Source organism: Euphorbia lathyris, chromosome 7 (assembly GCF_963576675.1).
Source record: "Euphorbia lathyris chromosome 7, ddEupLath1.1, whole genome shotgun sequence".
NCBI classification, from domain to species: Eukaryota; Viridiplantae; Streptophyta; class Magnoliopsida; order Malpighiales; family Euphorbiaceae; genus Euphorbia; species Euphorbia lathyris.
The window spans coordinates 41,733,526-41,743,199 of NC_088916.1; positions in this window are offsets into that span (position 1 = coordinate 41,733,526).

Genomic DNA, 9,674 nt, shown 5'->3' on the forward strand with positions numbered 1-9,674 from the left:
ACCAGGGTGCTCGTTCCATCGTAAAAAAGGCTTGGCTCCAAGGACTCTACTAGCAAACCATGGATTCCGACGCCGTCAAAATCGTGCGCAGTTGCCAAGCATGCCAAGTCCATGCGAACACCTACCATGCCCCGATAACACCTTTTAAGGGTATCGTCACGCCATGGCCATTTGCTGTCTGGGGGATCAACCTACTTGGTCCTTTTCCCATCGCGCCGACATAAAAGCGTTTTGTGGTAGTCGTAATTGATCACTTAACCAAATGGATAGAGGCAGAGGCTATCGCCAAGATTATAGAAACCAACGTCATCTCTTTCATCAAGCGGATGATTATGTATAGGTTTGGAGTGCCTCACTCATTCATTACCGATAACGGGCGACAGTTTGACTGTGCCGAATTCCACGACTTCTGCTCAGCCTGGGGCATCAAAGGCCATTACACGTCAGTCGCTCATCCACAAAGCAATGACTTAACAGAGGTCAGCAATCGAACTATCCTATGAGGAATTAAGGCCTGACTTTTTGACAGAGGACAAGCCTGGCCAGACCATATTCCTTCTATACTATGTTCATATCAAACTACTCCCCACTCAGGAATGGGGAAAACACCATTCTTCCTTACCTATGGGGCCGAAGCCATGGCACCCACCGAGGTGATTTTGCGATCCCTGCGTTGTGACAGTTTAGATGAGGCAAACAACAAAGAAGCTCTCGCCGAAGCAGAAGACAGACTGGAAGAAGAACGCCTTAATACTCTACTGCATATCAGCAGTCACAAGCAAAGCTTGGCACGATACCACAATAAGAAGATGCATCCTTGCAATTTTTAGGTGGGCGACCTTGTGCTCCGTGACGCTGCCGCCTTACAATCCCCTCTCGCCAAAGGAAAACTAGGCCAATCATGGGAATGCCCCTACAAGATCCACACTGTGCTCCATAATGGGGCTTACAAGGTAGCTTCATTAGACGACCATATTTTCGACAACAGCTGGAACGTTCAGACACTAAGGAAGTGCTACCAATAATTTTTTTTTGTAAACCTCTAGTTTTTCCACATCAATAAAACTCGGAAATTCCACGACGAAACACTTGCTACGTTCAACCGATCTACCATGTAAGCTTGACTCGCATAACAAATAATTCGGTAACCGCATGTTACTGTCAATTATAACCAAGCGACAACCATGTAAGCTTGACTCGCATAACAAATAATTCGGTAACCGCATGTTACTGTCAATTATAACCAAGCGAGCTACCATGTAAGCTTGACTCGCATACCAAATAATTCGACAACTGCATGTTACTGTCAATTATAACCAAGCGAGCTGCCATGTAAGCTTGACTCACATAACAAATACTTCAGCAATCGCATGTTACTGTCAATTATAACCAAGCGAGCTACCATATAAGCTAAACTCACATATCGATAATTCGGTAACCGCATTTTACTGTCAATTATAACCAAACGAGCTACCATATAAGCTAAACTCGCATATCGATAATTCAGTAACCCCATATTACTGTCAATTATAACCAAGCAAGCTCCCATATAAGCTAAACTAGCATATCGTTAATTCGGTAACCGTATGTTACTGTCAATTACAACCAAACGAGCTACTATATCAGTGGAACTCACATCAATGATTCAGTAACCACATGTTACGACCAATTGCAATCACGGGTTACCATTTAACTAGCTCATATATCAAATGATGGTCTAAAAGAAGGAATCGGTAACCGCATACTACTGTCGATTATGATCAGGCGAGATAACTATTCAGCGACTCGCGTCGTTAAGTTTTTATCATGCTATTTCTAAATCCTAAACTCCGAGCCAACTGTCGAAAGAAGTGGTTCAAAACTAGCAATCAACTTCAAGATATATTTTCTATTATCATTTCCGAGCTACAAAAGTAAAAACATCCGAGTACAACAGGGTTTAGATCCAAGAGTCGGCCCACATCCAAAATGGTAAAGTCCAGCAAAAGTCTAACTACAGGCATTACAAGTTACAAATAACAGACGAATAGGGACACCTCGACAGTTCCTCGAACAAAAATCCTTATCGAGGAAGAGCATAATCAGGATTCAGAATGGCTTCATTATAAAATGTATTATAATATCAATAAATATTATATATAAAATGGAATAAAGAAGAGAATATTCTTTTTAGGAAAGAAATTATATTAGTGAGTTGGAGAAAATATAGGGATTGGAGAAGAAAAATGAGAATTAGGAATAAGGAAGGGAGTTATGGAAAAAATGGTTGGAGATGCTCTTACAAATATTAGTAGAAAACCCATACACGGAGTATGTAATTTATTTTTGTATCATTTAAAAAAACAAATAAATTGAAAGTTTTTTAAATAATATTATAATATGAATATTTTAAATTAATATATAATTTTTTGAGCAAAATTAATAAATATTTTTTTATTGATAATTTTAAATACATTAAGTTAATATTTTGAAAATAAAAAGTGATTAAATTTTTTAGGAATAAGGTAACAAACTAGGTCTATGGTTTTTGGAAAAGTATCAATTTAGGCTACACGTACAAAATAGCACTAATATAGGTTTAACATTTAAAAAAGGTTACTAATTTAGACATCAATAACGGAATGTGACACGTCATTCATATTACTCTGTTAAGTACTGATTTATCTCTCCATGTACAATTGATAAAACTTAACGGAGTAATATGAATGGCGTGTCACATTTCGTTATCGAAGCCTAAATTGGTACCCTTTTTTTAAATATTAAGCTTATATTAATGCTGTTTTGTACGTGGAGCATAAATTGATACTTTTCCAAAAACTATAAACCTATTTTAGTACCTTATCCCAATTTTTTTTTAGGAATAAAGTACCAAAATAGGCCTAAGGTTTTTGAGAAAGTACCAATTTAGGCTCAACGTTCAAAATAGCACCAATATAGGCTTAACGTTTACAACATAATATCAATTTAGGCTAACGTTTACAATATAGCATCAATTTAGGCCTCACGTACAAAATAACACCAATATAGGCTTAACGTTTACAAAATAATACGAATTTAAACTCAACGTTTACAAAATATATCCAATTTAAGCTAAACGTCACAATTAAATTAACCATATTATATTCTTTTCCTATTAACTTTATATGTTATTTTTTTTATTTAGATCTATTTTCTTATTTATTATAATACAATTAATTAGTATTCTTGTCCATTAAAACCTTATATTTGTTTTTCATCAACCATTCTATGACTCCTAAATTACATGGCTCATGTAATATATGCAAACTAACAGTAATTGAATATCCACAATATTTTGAACACTAGTTAAAATAATATTGATACATGTCAGTGTTTGAAATATTGTGGATATTCAATTACTTTTAGTTTGCATATATTAAATGAGCAATGGAATTTAGTAGTCATGGAATCATTTATGAAAAACGAATATAAGATTTTAATGGGCAATAATACTAATTAATTGTATTATAATAAATAAGAATATAGAACTAAATAAAAAGATAAAATATAAAGTTAATAGGGAAAGAATATAATATGATTAATTTAATTATGATGTGTAGCTTAAATATATATATTTTGTAAAACGTTAAGTTTAAATTCGTATTATTTTGTAAACGTTAAGCCTATATTGGTGATATTTTGAACGTTGAGCCTAAATTGATACTTCCCCAAAAACATTAGGCATATTTTGGTACTTTATTTTTTTTTTATAAAAATTTAATTAAAACTTAAAAATCATTTTTTCTAAAAACAATGAATTGTATTTTTAAAAGACTTAGTCAATAGTTATTTACATAATGGTAACTGGATTAATCTTCCATCGATGGATTATTTCTTGAGAAAGGAAATTGTTGCAGTTCAGGCGGGGCTTGAGAAGCGCAATGTTACTTTTTTGGGAAGTCTCAACCGATGGTTTTTTCACTATAAAAAACTATTATAATTCGCTCCGTCAGTCTGGAATTACGTTTTTTTTTTACTATTTCATTTGAAAGCAATTCCTGCCACCTTCACGTTTTGTCCTCTTTTGGCGTTTTATTTGTATGTTTAATTATTAATAATTTATATTGATTTTAAATCATACAAAATTTAAATATTGCAAATTAATAAAAGAATTACTAAAATTAGATCGTTCCAAAAACAAATTACTAAAATTAGATAACATATAAATTCTCATTAATTAAGATAATACATGTAATTAAAAATTTAATACACTTAACATAAAACAACAACAATTTCAGACACTACATTGAAAACAAATTGATAAAGTTAATAATAATAAAAATATATATAAAATGTATTATAATATTAATAAATATTGTATATGAAATGGAATAAAAAAGAGAATATTCTTTTTAGGAAGAAATAATATTAGTGGGTTGGAGAAAATATATGAATTGGGAAAAAAAACGGATAATTAGGAATAAGGAAGGGAATTATGGAGAAAATGGTTGGAGATGCTCTTATAAATATTAGTCGAAAACCCTCCATACACGAAGTATGAAATTTATTGGATAAATTACACCCATGGCCTCTCAACTTTACCCATTTTAATATTGTGGCTATTGAAATTCAATTGTTAATGGTATGGCCACTGAACTTTACACTTTTTAACACCGGTGACTACTCAATTTTAACTAACTCCTCAAAGTGACCGTTAATGACCTCAAAATGAAAATATTCAAGAATTAAAATTGTTCAGAATGACATTTACCATGAAACTACATTTTTTTTATTTTCCAAAATCACATTTTTTGGAGCTTTATCTCTCTAAAAATTCACTCTCTCTCTCATAACAAAACAACACCTAAATGACCTCAAAACGAAAATTTTCAAAAATTAAAGTTCCTTAGAATATCATTAACGCTTTGCATTTTTTATTTTTAGGCCGTCAACGGTCGTTTTGGGGCATTGAGTGGCCACCGGTGTTAAAAAGTATAAAGTTCAGTGGTCATACTGTTAAGAATTGAAGTTCAGTGGTCATAATGTTAAATGGGTAAAGTTCAGTGGCCATGAGTGTAATTTACCCGAAATTTATTTTTGTATCATTTAAATAAATAAATAAATTGAAAGTTTTTTAAATAATTTTTAAGAGACTTAGTCAATAGTTATTTACATAATGGTAACTGGATTAATTTTTCATCGATGGATAATTTCTTGAGAATGGAGGAAAAGTACCTTAATCCCTTTGTATAAGAACAAAGGCGATGTCCAAGATTGTGCCAACTATCGGGGAATCAAATTAATGAGTCACACTATGAAACTTTGGGAGCGAGTGATTGAACAAAGGCTAAGGAGGACGGTGAAGATCTCGGAAAACCAGTTTGGCTTTATGCCGGGAAGATCAACTATGGAAGCCATCCATCTAATGAGACAATTAATGGAGCACTATCGAAATAAGAAGAAAGACTTGCATATGGTTTTCATTGACTTGGAGAAAGCATATGATAAGGTACCAAGGGAAGTACTTTGGCGGGCCTTGACAAGGAAAGACATTTCGCGGAAATATATTGACATCATAAAGGACATGTATGAGGGAGTATGCACGAGTGTACGTACTAGTGTTGGGAAGACTGAAGAGTTTCCTATTACGATTGGAGTGCATCAAGGTTCCGCACTAAGCCCATTTCTTTTTGCCATCGTTATGGATGAACTAACAAGTTCACTTCAAGATGGTATACCATGGTGCATGCTGTTTGCAGATGATATTGTGTTGGTTGATGAGACGAAAGAAGGAGTGGAGATGAAGTTGGAACTATGGAGGCAAACTCTAGAATCTAGAGGCTTTAAGTTGAGTCGAAGTAAGACAGAATATTTGGAGTGTAAGTTTAGCGGCCGTAGGAGTAGGGAGGTAGGGACAATCACCCTAGATGGGAGAGTTGTTCAGGCCTCGGATTGCTTCCGGTATTTAGGATCTATTATCCAAACGGATGGAGAAGTAGATGGAGATGTTGCTCATAGGATTAAAGCTGGTTGGTCGAAGTGGAAGAGTGCTACGGGTTTCCTTTGTGATCCCGGCATGCCTAATAGATTGAAGGGAAAATTCTACCGGACGGCAATTAGACCAGCATTGTTATATGGTACGGAGTGTTGGGCAGTGAAACACTGCCACATCCATAAGATGTCGGTGGCGGAGATGCGTATGTTGAGATGGATGTGTGGTCACACGAGAAAGGACCGGGTGCGTAATGAAATAATTAGGACAAAAGTAGGGGTCACATCTATTGAGAATAAAATGAGAGAAAACCGACTAAGGTGGTTTGGCCATGTGAGACGTAGAGCGCTTGATGCGTCGGTTAGGAGAACCGAAGAGTGGCAAAGGGATGTAGTGGTGAGGGGTAGGGGAAGACCTAAGCAAACTTGGAGGAGGGTGATCGAGAGTGATATGAGTTTATTGGGAATTGAGGAAAATATGGTAGTGGATAGGACGGAGTGGAGGGAGCGAATCTGTGTCGCTGACACGACTTGATTTTCACGGTTTTATATGATGGTTCATGTTAGCCGACCCCGAATCATTTCGGGAATAAGGCTTTGTTGTTGTTGTTGTTGTTGTTGTTGTTGGATAATTTCTTGAGAAAGGAAATTGTTACCGTTCAGGCGGGGCTTGAGGAGCACAATATTACTTTTTTGGAAAGTCTCAACCGATGGTTTTTTCACTGTAAAAACTATTAAGAGGTTAATTAAGAATTATATTAAAATAAGTGAAAAATCAAAAGTTAAAACTAAGCTACAAATTAAATTTTAAACGTTAGTTATATTTATCATACAAAACGTTAAAATCGAAGTAACATGAATTTATTATGGTAGAAACTATTACAATTAAATTTTTTCTAATGTTTCACATGAAAGACTTTATCATTTCAATACATTAGATATACATATTCACTTTTTTATATTGATAAACTTCAGTTGCATATGAAAAATAAAATTCGTAAAGATTATACACAAATTCATCTTGATGATAATCATTTTGCTTAATGGAATTTCACGAACACCAAGGTGTTTGACATAATATCAACATTATCTCTTAACATCTGTGCAATATATTTTTGTTAATATCCTCTTAATAGTTTTTTTTTTTTATAATAGAATAAGGATTTATTCAGAATCAGAAACGAGAGCATTACATGCAAATGGGGGCGGTGAAGACAAACAAACCCCTCCACAGACTCAGAATGCACCTCCTTAGCAAACACATAGGCCGCGTGGTTCGCTGATCGACGAATGAAACTAACAACACAAGTTCCAATATCCTTGATTAAGGATTTACAATCATCAATAACTAAGTCAACAACTGAACTAACCTCATACTCATTTTGTAATACACAAACTAATAATTGAGAGTCAAGTTCAGTGTGAATATTACTCCAGCCTTGAGACTTTACCTAGCTCAAAGCTTCCTGACAGGAGAGGGCTTCGACGAGAAAAGGATCCAGTTGACAGAGTAGGGTGAGATTAACCCCAGCCACAAATGAACCTTCAGACGATCGTACAACAAAGTTGAAACCTGCCAATCCCAGCTGCGGGAATAGTGCCCCATCGACATTCAATTTCAGGACCCCCTTTGGAGGAGCAGCCCATGTCGCAGAGGCTAAAACCGTCTATCCAGTAACAGCAAAAATCGGCATTGCAGCCTTTCAGGTCTCTAGAAACGCAGCCACCCGAGCAAACTGGCCAGTTGGCAGTGACCCCTTGTGGTTCCACACCCACTCATTTCGACCTTGCCATATAGCCCAACACACGACCGCTGCCTGCTCAAAAGCCATCGGGTCGAGTCTGCAGATTCTGTTCCAGAAACCGGTAAAGTGCACATACAAAGCACTGATATCACCCAACTGAGTAAAGTTCCATACTTGTCTAGCATAGGTGCAGCTGACAAGCGCATGAAATACATCCTCATTCTCTATAGCACACCTTGGGCATATCACCAGAACCTCTACATAGCGATTTTATAGAGCCTGGACCGTAGGCAAGCTCCCAGTCAGTGATCTCCATAAAAAGTTACGAACTTTAGGCGGCACCTTCAGTCGCCATAACACCTTCCAGCTGACCCCTATAGCACCATGCTGCCCGGACAAGATCTTTGAACGCAATTGCTTATTAGTGATTAGTTTTATTATTATTTGTATTCATGTCTTAAAGTTTTACTCTTAGCTTGCAACTTTTCATCTTCTCCTAAACATTCTTCTCCTTTCGTGAGCAATTGTGTCTGTTCGAATTCTATTTATATAGAATCGAACTGTCAGTTTTGATATACTATAAAAAATGAAAAATTCCAGAATCTACTCTCTATAATTATTTTGCTCATCTGTTTGTTCAAAATGCTCTTTTTTTTTGTCCGGTGATAACGCCTTACACACGGTAAGAGTTCGCTTGCGTAATCTATTGTATCGTGAGAGATGATCGTAAATAGCGACGAAATCTGTTTTAAGGAGACTGCTAATACATACCTCAAATTTGTCTAATTATGCTCTTTTTATTCTATTTGAAGTTTTTCATATACTTTCACTTAGTTTCTGTTACTTCATATTTAATATTTATGTATTTTGTTTTCATTTGGATTATTCACATACAATATTTTGTTCCTTAGCAAATTTATGTCTCCAATTGCAAATTTGAAGGGTTGTCACATTAACATTCGCAATCCTTTTTTACAATTGAATATGAAAGGGCTAGAGATGTTGGAATAAACATTATATATTTTCAAATCTTAATCCAATTTAAATTGATATTTCTATTGTTAAGTTTTGGATCGAAATTTCTACTCACTTAAATTTACCTTCTTTAATGTGATGGATGTTCTATAAAATTTATTGAAATTTCTCATCCTAAGTTTGTAGTTTCTTTCTATAAATAAATAGGTAAATATAGAAATAAAATTGAGGCAATAAAAAATAAACTTGCTTATGTTGGATTTTTTTATGGAACTAATTACTTATGGAGGTGGGCTTGCTCTTTTATGAAAGTCAAATTATACAACTCAATTATTGGACTATTTAAAAAACTTTATTGATGTTAAGGTGTCTATCTAAAGGACTCAATAAGATTGGCTTCTCACAGGCTATTATGGTTTCTTTGTGAGGAATTGTAGGAAGGTTAGACATGATACTAATTCAGTAGCTTAGGTAGTGGTGATGCAAGATAAACTAAACACGCTTCTGGAGTAGATCTGTTCATGGCTTGGGCCGGACCGGGCCGGGTTTGGGACGGGCCTAACTGAGTTTTGTGTATATTTATATTGTCCAAGTCCAACCCAACCCGCACTATATTTATATCGGGCTCGGGCTGGGTTGGGCCTGATTAAAAAATCCAATTCCCAAGCCCAGCCCAACCTTCCCAACTAATATTTATTTTTATAAATTAGTTTATATTTTATATTTATATCATTGATGAATTAACTGTTTAAATTTAGCCAACATAAGTATACATGTTAAATTATTTTAAAAGAAACTATGCAGTTTCCCACTAATCTGATTCTGGTTTGTTTTCTGTTCTTTTTCATTTGGTTTTCTTTAATTTTTCTGTCAGTATCAATTAACAAAATGTTAGTGTGAGATAATAATTGTAAAAATAAGGGTGTCTTACGTATGTACCAATCAAATATTACACGCCGCTAGAGAGAGAAGGAGACTCCTTCTCTCTAGATCTCCAGCCCTCTT